Here is a 15,655-nt window from a genome sequence, read left to right as displayed (position 1 = left end):
GGTCTTACACACCTTTTGTTAAATTTATGTGTAGAGATTTCATATTTTGATGTGATTTTTTCCATTGCTTAACTGTTCATTGCAAGCATATAGAAATATGGTTGGTTTTTAAATATTGAATTTATTTTCCTTCAACTCTCAGAGCTGGTTCCAAGCCTGACTTTTATTCACTGTTGCCTCTGAACACCTGGGTTGAATCTTCTAATCTCTGCATCCTTTGAACTTGTTTAAAATGTGCATGAGCAGCTGTCCCCTGCCCATTTTACGGAGTAGTGAGGGTCGAAGGAGCCCTTTGAGAAGGAAGCATTCTAGGCCTAAAGTACTAAATTGTTTACACAAATATCACAGATCCCGCTCCACCCAGGCCCTAGTGCTCGGCCAGCATTTGGTCCTGTGACAGAGCTGAGCACCAGGGGAAAGTCGGAAGAACTGTTTAAAAATGCTTAATAGCATGGTTCAAAGTCATGTGCCATTTTTTCCTCAGACTCGTTTACTTTAAGGAAACAAAGCTATAGAGGGTGAGTGCTAGATGGGAAAACCATGGCTGTGGCTCTGTTTTTGAAGTCTGCAACATGTTACACCATTTCTTCTGGTTTCCAGCCCCTTCTCATCCCATTTATGTTTTATTTGGACTGTTTTTGATACACCAGAAATCAGTGACAGCAATAGAACAGCTGTTATCCAGCAGCCCTGACTTAATTTGACACAGCAGTGACTCAAGAGTGTGGTCTTTTGGTGCAGCTATCTCCAACACTAAGCATGAAAAGAAACATTAGAGAGCTTTTAAAACACTTTTATTTTTAAGGTGTTTTTTTTTTTTTTTTTCTGAGACACGGTCTTCTTCCATCGCCCAGGCTGGAGCGCGGTGGTGCCATCATGGCTCACTGCAGCCTCCATCTCCCGGGCTCAGTGGATCCTCCCACCTCAGCCTCCCGAGTAGCTGGGACTACAGGGGTGCACCATTACACCTGGCTAAAAATTTTAAATATTTAGTAGTGTTCTGTTTTCTAATTCATGTTATTCCCGTGGATGGCCCAGCCCTGAGGGCCACCCCTGCCCAGTGGTGCTCAAGGCTTCACAAGACCTGACCCTTCCCAGTGAATGCTGACCATACTGGGGCTGAGCATTTGACTGCAACACAGCCAGTTCACATGCTGGTAAGCAGCCTGGGACCTATGCTTGTGAGTGAAGACTGGGCCACCAGGTCTCTATTATCAGGTGAACACTCAGAGAGGCACACACACCCTGTGTGAGCAGACGTCGTGGTGGGAGAGGAAGGGGCCCCACACAGCTGCCCCGCACCCACAACCCTGATGGACAAGCTGTGCCCACCTTTTTGGGAGGACCGACGCCCTGCAGTCTGATCAATACCCGCAGCTCTTGGCCGTTGGCTGTGTCACAGCTGCCTGGAGGCCTGGCCCCTAGATTTCTGATGAAGAACTGACTTTGAGAACTACTGCTCTACAAAGATGACAATCCAGTTTTATTGTTGACATATCACTAGTGAGTCGGCGTGATCTGTTTGGCAACTAGGTGCCTGCACACAGGCACACATACATGCACACCCAGGTAGATGCGCACACTTACGTGCTCACTCAGATGCACACACAGGCACACGTACGTGCACACCCAGGTAGATGCACACACAGGCACACATAAGTGCATACACAGGCACAGACATGCACACATAGGCACACACATGTGCACACACAGATGTGAACACATACATGCACACACGCACAAATACATGTACACACACTGGCAGACACAGGAATGCATGCACGCACTCATACATGTACACATACACATGCATGCACACACTCATAGATGTACATAGAGACACAGGTACACATACACGCACACAGGTGCACACATGCACACACATGCACACTCACTGGGCCGGACTGGGGGGCGGGTGTGGGCTTCAGTGCATCTGCATCTGGATCCTCCATAGCTGTTCCTGGCTCCAGGCTTGCCTGTGGCTCAGTGACTCAGAACCACCTGGGAAAACTGTAAAGCTGGGGTGCTCGGCTCCCTGGGGGTCTGGCCTAGCTGGTCCGGTGGCAGGGTTGGAGTGCACTGGGAGCTCTGCGGCAGACCCTGCACAACTCTGTGACTCGCTGGCGACAGGCTCGCCTTGTCTCGACTCCTTGCCTCGACTCCTGCCTGTACTTCCTTCCTCTGTGAAATACACGTCACAGTCCAGTCCTCCTCAAAGTGTGGCCCAATCCGCATCCCCTGGGTGCTGTCAGAGCTGCAGACACCAGGCCCGGCCCTGCGCTCAGGCAAGTCCCTGAGACAGGGATGCGTGGCTGAGACGCCGACAGACACATCTCTTGGAGGCTTTGAGAAGGAGCCGATGGCTGTCCCTAGCAGAGAACAACCCTTCAACCCAGGCAGGAAGCCCATCTGAGACTCCATGTGCTGGACCCCAGTGCCTGTGCTATGGCGTCTCATCAGAGACACTAGTGCGCAGGCTGGTGATGCAGATGCCGCGGCCAGCCTGGAAGGAGCCGCCTTGGGGACGAAGATACTTCTGAGGACCCCTGGAGGCCTCTTTCTTCCTGGCCCCGGGCTGGCCTCACCCTTAGATGACGGTGCTGGAGGGGGGGAAGTGCAGTGCAGCGGACACAGATGGTGGTCCAGGTAAGAAGCGTCACCCCGACAGTGCCTGGGGGCCCAGCTCAGGGATGCCTGCTGCAGACCACCTTTCCTAGAAGCTCCACCTGAAAGGTTTTTTTTGAGACAGGCTCTGTTGCCCAGGCTGGAGTGCAGTGGCATGATCTTGGCTTACTGCAGCCTCGAACTCCTGGGCTCAAGTGATCCTCCCACCTCAGCCTCCTAAGCAGCTGGGACCACAGGTGCACACCACCATGCCTGGCTAATTATTTTTGTAGTACAGTGTCTTGCCGTCGAACTCCTAGCCTCCCGAAGCACTGGGATTACAGGTGTGAGCTGCCATGCCCAGCCCTGAATGGTTTTTAAGGCGTGCACACACAGTCTAAGAGCTGGATTTTTCCAAAGCCGGCTGTTTCAGCCCTGCTCCACGGGCTTGTCAGGTCCCTTTGACTAGGGGTCTGTGGCTGCCAGAAACAGGTTTGGAGGCCGGGATGTGACCTCCTGCTGAGGGCTGACCAGCTTGCTGGGGAGAAACCTGGCGGGGAGACTCACTGGCCCTACAGCTTTCCCTGCAGTTGGGCCTGGTGCAAAGTAGCTCAGACTTCAGCCTCGCAGGCCACATCCCCTCCCCATCGGTGACTGCTGCCCTGAAAGAGGCCGGCACACGGCCCCCTCCTGCGTTGTCTCCAGGTCTCTGTCCACTGTGATCTCTATCCTGGCAGCCTCCGCCCTGCCTCGCCAGTGCCTGCTGGAGGTGAGGGGGCGGCTGTGGACCTGGGCACGTGAGGGGCAGTGACTGTGCCCGCTTGGATGTGTGCATGAAGTGGGCAGTGCAGGAGCCCAGCGAACAAGGAGCATGGGGCTGGCATTTGGCCTGGGAGGCCTGGCGCATCTTCCTCTTCCTGCCCTCAGCGCCTGTGCTCCGCTTTCTAGCCATGTCGCACTCGGGGATAAAACCGAGGACATTTGGGGAAATTCTTGGCATCACGTATTGGAAAGGCAAAGGGGTCCCAGGCTCCATCTTCAGGTGCTGTGGCCTGAACTGTGGAGCTCAGACCTCCCCACGCCCCGGTTGCCTCGTGCAGACAATTGGGCCAGGAGGGGGTTCTGCATGCAGCACATCCAGCCACTGCCAGGGCACCCAGAACCACGCACGCAGGTTCAGTGTCAGTGCCAGAGAAGCCCGGGCAGCCGTCCCTGTCCGTGTGGTTGCGGCTTCAGCAGACCTGCCAGTGGCCAGTGCTGCCTCACGAGGGCGTCTGTGGCCAGGCTCACCAGAGACTGGAAAGTTCCCGGAGGACAGGGGGACGGACACCACGCCAGCTGGAGTGATCTTCCGGTGACGAGGCGGCTCCACCATCCAGTGGCAGCTCCTTGATGTTCTTTCTGTCATCGTCCCCAAAAATCCCAACAGAATTCCACGTCAGGAAACAAAAAGGAAAGACACACCCGTGGCGAAGGCCCCAGCCCCACCCCCTGCCCAGATAGACAGCCATCGGCGTGCGACAGAGACCCAGGAGAGGCTCCCTTGCCCCCTGCGTCCACATTGGGTGAGCCTGCAGCGCTGGGCAGGGCACCATGGACACCTGGCGAGGAAACGCAGCGGCAGCATCTGCCTGCGCAGCCTGTGGCGGGGGCTGGTGTCGAAGGGCGCATGGGCCTTGCAAAGGGGCCCCAGCCAGCGCCCCCTGGCCCCGGAGCAGAGCTCTGCAAGGTAGGACTTCCCTGCGGCCTCCCAGGGCCACGTTTGGTTTTGCTGCCATTCTGGGACGGCTGTGTGCCTCGCAGTTGTGCTCTGGGCCGAGTTTGTCTTCCTGACCTGTCACAGCAGCCTCAGCACTTTACTCCCGTCCAACGTGGCAACATCAAGGCACGTCCGTCAGGGGGACCTTTGAGCCCAGCGGGGCCAAGCAGCCTCCCAGCTGGAGCGCACAGAGGACAGCCAAGCCGACGCCCCCTGCCCCAGAGTGGCCTCTGGAGCCGGCGCTGTCTCGGCAAAACATCACCCACCAAGTTATGTTCATGTTGGTTTTTAATTACATTTGTTTTATTTGCCATTCGGCTTTATGGCGGAATACAAGTCAGCAAGAGCTTGTGCCCAGTTTTATTAAGCTGTTTGTACAGCATAAGTAGCCATTAAATCAAAACCCTGGGCAGTGGCAAGACTTTCGTTTCTGTTAAAGAGGGTCTGTGTGTGATTTCAGTCTGAGAAACACTGGGCCCCCGTGCTCCACGGTGACCACCTGCCACACGTGGGTGGTTTGGCAAGAGAAGCCATGTGGTCTTTCCTCCGAGTCCACACCAGGATGATGGTGCGTTAGCGATATGTGGTCAGAGGACACATCACCGTCAGAATTAACCCCGCCCGTCTCACGTTGCTTTTTAATGTGACTCCTAGGAAGCCTAGGATCCCCTGTGCAGCGCGTTCTGTGTATGGAGCAGCAGCACGAGCTGAGGCTCTGCTCCCGGTCCTTCCCTAGACCCCCTGCAGCTGCTGCCACCCTGGGTGCTGACCCTCCAGCCAGGGGTCTCGGCTTGGGCCCTGCAGGAGCGTGTGGCCCAGTCCCATCACCAGCGGGTCTCTGTGTCCAGCTGCACCAGCTCCTTCGGCTGGGGCCCTCCAAGGATGGCTGGGGCTGTGGGCAGCTCCAGGCCGGCTTCTGCCGTGTACGTGGTTTCTAACCCACCCGGAGCCATCCTACTTCCTAAGCTCTGTCCAGCGCCCAGTGGCTGGCCCAGCCTGGGATGAGGAACGTAACGGGGATGTGAGGTCAGTGTGGGGAGAGTGAGGGGCCTCCCAGGGCGGCTCCCACATACTGCCTGTCCTGGCAGCCTCCCAGCCAGAACTCCTGCGGGGTGAGTCTGAACTTGCATATGGACCTCCGCCTGCTCCGGCCTCTTTGCCATTCAACCCCCGGAATCTGTGAAAAACAAAATAAAACTAAAACCCAACTCTCACCAGGCACAGTGGCTCACGCCTGTAATCCCAGCACTTCAGGAGACCGAGGCAGGCGGATCACTTGAAGTCAGGAGTTTGAGACCAGCCTGGCCAACATGGTGAAACCCTGTCTTTACCAAAAATATAAAAAATTAGCCAGGCGTGGTGGGGCACGCCTATAATCCCAGCTAATTGGGAGGCTGAGGCAGGAGAATCGCTTGAACCCGGGAGGCGGAGCTTGCAGTGAGCCGAGATCACGCCACTGCACTCCAGCCTGGGTGACAAAGCGAGACTCTGTCTCAAAAAAAAAAAAAAAAAAAAAAGCACTAGTAGAAGCTGCCACCAGAGGCTCACATCCAGTTTTCACAGGACGCAAGAACTTTGCAGCAATGGCTGTGATTTCGCCCGTGGCTGGAGGATGTCCCGAGTCTGGACGCTGCCTCGGTGCGTGCAGCCGGGCTGGTGAGCCTGTTTCCCGCAGTCTGTGCTGCTCCCCAGGGATCTAGCAATGGCCGGCACCGTCCCTGCCTGCAGAGGACTCGGCAGCCAGGCAGAGCGCGTGTCAGCCCCAACACAGCGGACACCAGGGATTTGTTTCTCACAATCTGGAGGCTGCAAGTTCTGGGCCAAGGTGCCGGCCGACCTGGTTCCTGGAGCCACTTCGCGCCTTCCCTCTGCACAGGCAGGGAGCACGTGGTGTCTCTTCTTCTCCTGGAGGCCATGGCCCATGGGATCAGGACCCCACACTCACGGCTCAGTTACCCTAACTACCTCTGAAAAGGCTGCGTCTCCAAATACCACACGTCGAAGCTGAGACTTCAGTGAATGGATTTGGGGGATGCGGTTCTGCCCGTGGCTGCGCCTGTGACAGCTGAGGAAGGGACAGGTCTGGGGTCTGAGAGGAGGGCGGGGTGGTTCTGCAGAAAGTGGGGAGGAAGAGGCAGTGCGTTTAAGTAGGGCCTCAAGGAGCAGGTGGACTCGGCCGTGGACAAGGCGAAGTCATCCAGCAAACATGGAGCAGCGTCGTGTGCGGAGACACAGGGACCCTGGTAGCCTGAGGCCTGAGAGCCGGCTGGGGGCAGGCGTGGGGTGTCCACCCAAACGGCTGCACAGAGGGTCTGAGCTGACCCTGAGGGCAGTGGGCAGTGATGTCAGATTTACATTCAAGGCGGTCTCCTGGGAGAAGAGAAAGGCCTGGACCCCGTGCTGGCCACATCCTTACCCAAGACGAGGACCCCCGCCCCACCCCGCCCCTGCACCACAGGCGCCCATGGGAGTCAGCAGAGGCTGGAAGTCGTGGTTGCCTCTGAGCGGGGGAGGGAGGGCGGGGCGGAGGGGCCACGCTTCCCCCTGCATACCTCACCCTGCATACCTCACCCTGCGTACTTCACCCTGTGTACTTCACCCTGCATACTTCCCCCTGTGTACTTCCCCCTGTGTACTTCCCCCTGTGTACTTCACCCTGCGTACTTCACCCTGCATACTTTGGGGTCCTTGGTGCTGTGCACAGTTCTTGCCTATGAAAAGAGTAAAGTAAGTTAGCTGGGTGCAGTGGCTCACACCTGTAATCCCAGCACCTTGGGAGGCTGAGGCAGGCCTATGGCTTGAGCCCAGAAGGCTGAGGCTGCCGTGAGCCATGATCACGCCACTGCACTCCAGCCTGGGTCCAAGAGCAAGACCTCATCTCAAAAACAATTTTTTTTTTCCCCAGGAAAGTAAAACAAATCAATTGCATCTGATTTCATTTTTAAAAGGAAGAGTCTGCGCTTGAGAAATGGCATCCGGTGGCAAGGCTGAAACTTCTTCTTGGAGGGGCTCCAGCTGCAATTCAGCTGGGAAAGCTCCTCGAAGGCCGCCTTGTGTCGGCCATAACCCCCTGCTTAGAGCCCTCGCCCTCCCCTGTCTGTGTGCGGCTGGAGGCCTCGTCCGCCCAGGTGCTCTCCCCAGCCCTCCCGCGGTCCTGTCCTGACCTTAGAGATAAGGTGCCCCTGGACCCTGGAGCTTCTCCCCTGGCCGGCCAGCCCCGCCCGGCTCCATCCTGCAGGACGCCATGCATTGAAATCTGGGGACTGGCCTTCAGGGTCCTCCTTACCTCTAGGCCACTTTGTAGCTTAACATTTGTGGTTCACTGTAAAGTAAATACTCCCCCACGAGGACTTCCCTAGACACTCAAAGCTGGTCTCGAGGTTCGGATCCTACTCCCAGTGTGTTCTCTGTGGTGAGACCCCCCTCACCCCCATCAGCCTACTCTGCCTCCCATTTATTTATCAGTCCCCCCTCTCACTTGCACACTGGTAAGGAGCACCTCTGGGCCGGAGACCCCACGTGCTCAGGCAGGTGCCACAGGCATCTTGCTTTGAACAATAAAATTGGGCAGAAATGACTGTGTCACCTGTGGGGGCACGTCAAAGTCGGCACCGACCCTCCAGGCTCCTCCCAGGGCTGCGTGGGGACATGAAGGAGGGCAGTGTCCTGGGGGCCTATGGACCCCTCCAGCCAGCACACCAGGGAGGCAGGAGCTTTCGCCTGCCAAGGCCCTGCCTTGGGGTGTCTGTTCCACAGCCCATCCTGGCCTGTGCTGACACCCCGCAGCTTTCCATGCCGCCCTGAGATGCTGATGGGGCAGGAGAGTGGGCAGGAGGGGCAGGGAGAGGAAGCTACAGCAGCCACTCTTCCCAGCAGGAGACACGGCGGGTGCTGCGGGCAGGGGGCTGGGGGCGGCCAGCTGTGAGTGAACTGGGGATGTTGCTCTCTGGAGCCTTCCTGGAACAGTCCTCAGAGGCCCTGGCCGGCTTCGAGGGCACAAAGGCTGCCCCGCAGCACACGCTGTACGGGGCACACAGGGCTTCTCCGGTCCGGCCCCTGCAGGGCGTCAGGTGTGTTTCCTGGAGAAAGGTGCCAGCAGCCTCGGCCCGCATTGATCAGGCACGAGCCCCTCTCGTGTTCACCAGGGCTCCTCAGTGGAATAAACAGCAGAGAGGGGAGCCAAGGGCCCGCCGTGAGACACTGGGAAGCAGCTGCCGGTGGAGTTGCTGTCGTCAGCGCTCGGAGGAAAGCGCCCAGTGGGTAAGTGGCGCAGCCGTGAGCCGGGGATGACTCAGGCCCGATTCACAAAGGACCAGAGAAGCCCGATGCGGTGACGCCGGGGACGCCGATGCCGCTCCCGCTCCGGGTGCTGCGGGGGCGGGAGGAAGACGCATCCCCCAGTCCCCTAGACCCGGGAGGCTGGAAGCTCCCACGCGCAGAGGGGCCAGCGGGGAGCCGGCAGGGGGTGTGCATCGGTCGTGGCTTCTCACTGTTATGTGCAGAGGCCGGGCTTGGCTGGGAGTTCAGACCCCGGGGCGGGAGGTGGGGGGCGGGTGGCGTCTGCTGCTGGGGATGGGAGGGAGGCTCCCGGAACGCCGGGCGTGGGAGCGGTGACAGCTCTGTCTGCATCTGGCCTTGGGAGGCAGTTTGTCGCCTGCAGGAGGCGTTGCAAATCCTGCCCCAGCTGCCGCCTTGGCCCTGTCACCAGGTGCTGGCCGGCCTGGGAGGCGGACGGAGGGACGGGACCTCTCGGTCACCCCCGTCACCAGGTGCTGGCCGGCCTGGGAGGCGGACGGAGGGACGGGACCTCTCGGTCACCCCCGTCACCAGGTGCTGGCCGGCCTGGGAGGTGGATGGAGGGAGGGGGCCTCTCGGTCACCCCCGTCACCAGGTGCTGGCCGGCCTGGGAGGTGGACGGAGGGAGGGGGCCTCTCGGTCACCCCCGTCAGCAGGTGCTGGCCGGCCTGGGAGGTGGACGGAGGGAGGGGGCCTCTCGGTCACCCCCGTCACCAGGTGCTGGCCGGCCTGGGAGGCGGACGGAGGGACGGGGCCTCTCGGTCACCCCCGTCACCAGGTGCTGGCCGGCCTGGGAGGTGGATGGAGGGAGGGGGCCTCTTGGTCACCCCCGTCAGCAGGTGCTGGCCGGCCTGGGAGGCGGACGGAGGGACGGGGCCTCTCGGTCACCCCCGTCACCAGGTGCTGGCCGGCCTGGGAGGCGGACGGAGGGACGGGGCCTCTCGGTCACCCCCGTCACCAGGTGCTGGCCGGCCTGGGAGGTGGATGGAGGGAGGGGGCCTCTTGGTCACCCCCGTCAGCAGGTGCTGGCCGGCCTGGGAGGCGGACGGAGGGACGGGGCCTCTCGGTCACCCCCGTCACCAGGTGCTGGCCGGCCTGGGAGGTGGACGGAGGGAGGGGGCCTCTCGGTCACCCCCGTCACCAGGTGCTGGCCGGCCTGGGAGGTGGATGGAGGGAGGGGGCCTCTCGGTCACCCCCGTCACCAGGTGCTGGCCGGCCTGGGAGGTGGATGGAGGGAGGGGGCCTCTCGGTCACCCCCGTCACCAGGTGCTGGCCGGCCTGGGAGGTGGACGGAGGGAGGGGGCCTCTCGGTCACCCCCGTCACCAGGTGCTGGCCGGCCTGGGAGGTGGACGGAGGGAGGGGGCCTCTCGGTCACCCCCGTCACCAGGTGCTGGCCGGCCTGGGAGGCGGACGGAGGGACGGGGCCTCTCGGTCACCCCCGTCACCAGGTGCTGGCCGGCCTGGGAGGTGGATGGAGGGAGGGGGCCTCTTGGTCACCCCCGTCAGCAGGTGCTGGCCGGCCTGGGAGGTGGACAGAGGGTCAGTGCCTCTTGATCACTCCTTGGCCAGTCTAGTCCTGGCCTTTGCTGCACACAAATGGGATGGTTTGAGGGACAGAGCATCTTAGAGCCTCACAGGTTCCTTCCAGCTTCAGCACACAGCAGCCTTCTGTGCAGAAAGCGGATTGATTCCTGTGTCAGAAATCGGTGAGGGCGCCGCCTGCTCCACGGGAGAATGAGGGCAGCTTGTGGATCAGAGCGGCAGTCGCTGTGGAGACGGGGGCCAGGTCAGGCCGGAGGAGCGCTGGCCGCTGGGTGGGAAGAGTCCAGGGCCCACCGGTCACAGCTGCCTGTCTCAGGGTGGACGGTCCCAGGGTGGACGGCGGCGCTGGTGCCCGGCCCCTCCTGCTTCCCGGCACAGGCACTCCCCACCTGGAGGAACAGGCAGGTCCTCACCCCAGGGCCGCGCTCTGGTTCAAGAATCCCTTATCTTCTTGTGGAGAGGAGGAATCCTGTATTTCCTGGTGGTCTCCGAAGTGTGGTCTGATGGAAATAGGATGCCAACCGCATTCAAGAAAGGAGAAACAGGCTAAGCTCATCTTAGTTCATTCACCCAATACATCCAAAGTACGGCCGTTGCACACCGTCAGCACGAGTTATTGCAACGTGGTTTCCGTGCTGTTTTCCACACTGAGCCTTTGGCCTTGCAGATCACACCGGGTGCGTCTCGGGAGCCCAGCTCTGCGGGGCCAGGTCCACACCCGGACTGCTCAGGTCTCCACTGGGCAGTGTCATCCAAGCTGCTTTCACCAGCTCCCCAGGGATTTCTGGTTGGAGGGAACATGGTCACTGTCAGCTGAGCTCCTCCCACTACTGAGGACCCCAGAAAATGACCAGGAGTAGAGAGGAAGGGCACAGGGGGGCCCAGGGCCATCCAGTTCCCAGCAGCTCCATTCCCGCCGCTACAGGCTGCCACACTCAGCTGCATGTCTGCTGTGTTGACACTGCTGCCCTGGATGGGGCGAATCAGCGCCTCTTCCTCCTGCGGCGTGTCGGTCTCTCTGCCCGGCCCTCCTGAATGTAGTGGGATACACATAACGTGACGTTTGCCATTGCAACCATTTCTAAGTGCATAATGAGTGGCATTAAGCACATTCGCGTTGTTGCACATCCCATCTCCAGAACTTTTTTTCTTGTAAAACTGAAACTCTGGTCCCATTGAACAACTCCTTATTCCCGCTCCCCCAGGCCCTGGAACCCACCGTTTTACTTTCTGTCTGTGAATCTCATGACTCTAGGGACCTCATGTGAGTGCAATTACACAGGATTTATCCTTTTGGGACCGGCTGATTCCACTCAGCATAACATCCTGAAGGTTCATGCGTGCTGTAACGTGTGTTAGAAAAAGGCTGGAAATTATCCCATTGCATGAACAGACCTCATGTTGTCCATTCGTCCATCGGTGAATGCATGGGTTGCTTCCCCCCTTTCAGCTGCTGTGAATAAAGCTTTGAACATGGGTGTGCAAATAGCTGTTCCAGACCCTGCTTTCAGTTGGGGCGGTGGCTCATGCCTGCAATCCCAGTGCTTTGGGAAACCGATGCAGGAGGATCACCTGAGGCCAGGAGTCTGCCACTAACCTAGGCAACGTGGCGAGACTCCATCTCTACAAAAAATTTAAAAATTAGCTTCATGTGTGTATTAGAGCGTTCTCACGCTGCTAATAAAGACATACCTGAGACTGAGTAATTTATAAAAGAAAGAGGTTTAATTGACTCACAGTTCAGCAGGGCTGGGGAGGCCTCAGGAAACTTACAATCATGGCGGAAGGGGAGGCAAATATGTCCTTCTTCATGGATGGCAGGAAGGAGAAGTGCTGAGCAAAGGAGAAAAAGCCCTTATAGCACCGTCAGATCTCAGGAGAACTCAATATCACAAGAACAGCAGGAGGGTAACCACCCCATGATTCAATTACCTCCTACCAGGTCCCTCTCGTGACACATTGGGATTATGGGAACAACAATTCAAGATGAGATTTGGGTGGGGACACAGCCAAACCATATCAACATGGTAGCGTGCACCTGTAGACCCAGCTCCTTGGGAGGCTGAGGGAGGAGGATCCCTTGAGCTCAGGAGGTCGAGGCTATAGTGAGCTATGGTTGCGCCATTGCACTCCAGCCTGGGTAACAGAGCGAGATTCTTAAAAAAGTAAAAGACCCTGCCTTCAATTCTTTTGGGGATACACCCCGAAGAGGGACTGTCGATCCTACGGTAATTCCATCTTTAATTCTTGGAGGAGCCACCAGGCTGTTTCCACAGTGGCCGCCCCTTTCCGCATTCCCACCAGCAGTGCCCCGGCTTCCCCACATCTCCAGCAATGCTTGTTATTTTCCTGTTGTTTGCATGGTCCTCCCTTCTCCATTTACCCACAGAGGCCCCAGGCACAGGTGTGGGTGTATCCTAGGTGATTAGGTGGGCCAGCCCTGCTCACCTGCAGAGCAGAGGGCCTCACCTGGTGCTCTCACGTGGAAGCAGGTCAGGACCCTCACCCGTGGTACCAGGGCCACGGGCCACGGAGCTGGCTGAGCACATGGGGTCACCCGCACAGGCTCTGGCGCTCTCACCTGGGCTTCCAGGTGGATGTTCCGTTCCCATGGCTGGACAAGGTTCAAACATGGCGCCCAGGCCCGTGCTGCCTCCTGCTGAGACTACATCATCTCCACAGGCCTCGTGGTCACCTGCATCCTGGTGGTGGGCAGGAAAGCAGCCCAGGAGGGCAGGTGGGTGTCCCAACAGCGTGTGCAAGTACAGGGGCCAACCTTTCATGAACACATTGAAAAGCAGTCCCATTGCAGGCCAGGGCCCTGCACCATAGACCCTGCACTGTAGACCCTGCACTGAAGACTCAGGTCCCGTCCCCACAGACCCTGCACTGTAGACCTGATTCCTGTCCCTACAGACCCTGCACTGTAGACCTGGGTCCCGTCCCCACAGACCCTGTGCTATAGACCTGGGTCCCATCCCCACAGACCCTGCACTGTAGACCTGGGTCCCGTCCCCACAGACCCTTTACTGTAGACCTGGGTCCCGTCCCCACAGACCCCGCACTGTAGACCTGGGTCCCATCCCCACAGACCCTTTACTGTAGACCTGGGTCCCGTCCCCACAGACCCTTTACTGTAGACCTGGGTCCCGTCCCCACAGACCCTTTACTGTAGACCTGGGTCCCATCCCCACAGACCTTGCACTGTAGACCTGGGTCCCATCCCCACAGACCTTGCACTGTAGACCTGGGTCCCATCCCCGCAGACCCTGCACTGTAGACCCGGGTCCTGTCCCCGCAGACCCTGCACTGTAGACCCGGGTCCTGTCCTCATAGATCCTGCACTATAGACCTGGGTCCCATCCCCGCAGACCCTGCACTGTAGACATGATTCCCCTCCCCATAGACCCTGCATTGTAGACCTAGGTCCCGTCCCCACAGACCCTGCACTGTAGACCTGATTCCCGTCCCCACAGACCCTGCACTGTAGACCTGATTCCCGTCCTCATTACCCTGCAGTGTAGACATGATTCCTGTCCTCATTACCCTGCACTGTAGACATGATTCCCCTCCCCATAGACCCTGCACTGTAGACCTGATTCCCGTCCCCGCAGACCCTGCACTGTAGACCTGATTCCCATCCTCATTACCCTGCAGTGTAGACCTGGGTCCCGTCCCCACAGACCCTGCACTGTAGACCTGATTCCTGTCCCTACAGACCCTGCACTGTAGACCCGGGTCCCCTCCACATAGACCCCGCACTGTAGACCTGGGTCCTGACCCCATAGACCCTGCACTGTAGACCTGTGTCCTGACCCCATAGACCCCGCACTGTAGACCTGGGTCCTGACCCCATAGAACCTGCACTGTAGACCTGGGTGCCGTCCCCATAGACCCCTGCACTGTAGACCTGGGTCCTGACCCCATAGGCCCCGCACTGTAGACCTGGGTCCTGACCCCACAGACCCCGCACTGTAGACCTGGGTCCTGACCCCATAGACCCCGCACTGTAGACCTGGGTCCTGACCCCATAGACTCTCTATTGTACACCTGCGCCCTGTTCCCTGTGGAGCCACCCATGGGCTGGGGCCCTAGTTGAGGACCTGTCCTGTTGTAGGGCTGTTTGCCCACGGACCTGTGTGGGAGGCCTTGGTCTCACCACACAGGCTGCGTCCCTCCACGTTCCGCCTGCTGGAAATGAGGCCTTCTCTAAATTCTCGCTCAGTATCAGAAATTCTGACTGACTGAGCCTCAGGGAGCTTCTGAAATGCATTTTCCAGCACTCGTCAGTGGTTAATGGAGGACTTGTGTTATGCTCGGCCTCAGGGAGTGGGAAGGAATGACTCACCCTCCTGCCCTGCAACGAAGGTCCTTTGACAGCAACTCAGGCACCTGATGCCAGGTCAGGCTGTCCTCACTCGGGGTCTCTGACTGTGGATGGAGCGGTCGCTGCCTCCCCAGAGTAGGACCCACTCACGTCTCCCCAGGTAGGAGCCGCCCCAGTAGCCAAGGGCTAGGGAACTCGCTGGGCCAGCGCCAGCCGAGCCCCCTCCCCCCAGCTGTGAAGCCGGCGCTCTCACCTGCCCCTCGCTCGTGGGCAGGGCGGCCTCTGGAGACTGGTGCTGCTCACGGGGCCGTGCCTTCCACCAAACTGCCAGGCCAAGGTCCTTGGCCCCAGCACAAAACAGGCTTGGGCTTCTCGGCTACCAACGTTGTTTCGTCCAGGTTGGACCCAGGCGTCTCCTGAGAGAGCTGAGTTCATGTGAAGACCCTCCCTCCTGCGAGGCTTCCGCCCACCGATCCATCCGGACTAAACTCTTCAGCTCCCAAAGCTGCCCTGGCTCTGCAGTCTGCCCTGGCTCCTGCAGCTCCTGGAGTCAGGGAGTCAGGGAGGACTTGAAGTCACTCACCTTGAAGCCCGTGTGCTGCGGGGCTGAGGTTGGGGCTCCCACAGGAGGAGCTGAGGGTGGCATCTGAGAGCAGGTGGTTTATCTGGGAGGTGGCCCCAGGAAGTGAGGCTCCCCACAGGAGGAGCTGAGGGTGGCATCTGAGAGCAGGTGGTTTATCTGGGAGGTGGCCCCAGGAAGTGAGGCTCCCCACAGGAGGAGCTGAGGGTGGCATCTGAGAACAAGTGGTTTATCTGGGAGGTGGCCCCAGGAAGCGGACAGGGGAAGGCACCTTGCCCAGCAGTTTGACCATGTGGGCAGCTCATGCTGGGCCTGTGGGGCCTCCCGGGGATGCGATGATCCCCACGGGAGGAATCCATGGTGTTCATCTACCTGCTCCTGCTTGGTGGGTGCAGGAGTGGTTTTCTACTGCTGAGGAGCCCCACTGCGGATGGGATGTTTGGTTGGCACCTTCCAGCCACCTGCACAGCCCCAGGGCAGGCCCTTGGCTTTTCTTCCCATCCTGGCAACAAGAAGGGGATGTGGCTGAAAACACCCCACACCACC

At 59.1% G+C, this 15,655-nt stretch overlaps 1 long non-coding RNA gene across 1 annotated transcript; it reads left to right on the top strand.

Annotated features, from left to right (window-relative positions):
• Positions 1-290: 290 nt before the first annotated feature.
• LOC134731080 (uncharacterized) lies at positions 291-11,688 on the top strand. The gene is made up of 2 exons (XR_010113148.1): positions 291-4,333; positions 7,269-11,688. It is a non-coding gene; the product is annotated as an uncharacterized LOC134731080 (long non-coding RNA).
• Positions 11,689-15,655: the final 3,967 nt, after the last annotated feature.

This window comes from Pan paniscus, chromosome 8 (assembly GCF_029289425.2).
Source record: "Pan paniscus chromosome 8, NHGRI_mPanPan1-v2.0_pri, whole genome shotgun sequence".
Classification (NCBI taxonomy): Eukaryota; Metazoa; Chordata; class Mammalia; order Primates; family Hominidae; genus Pan; species Pan paniscus.
Note: the sequence above shows the minus strand (reverse complement) of the source record. Positions and strands in the feature narration are given on the sequence as shown.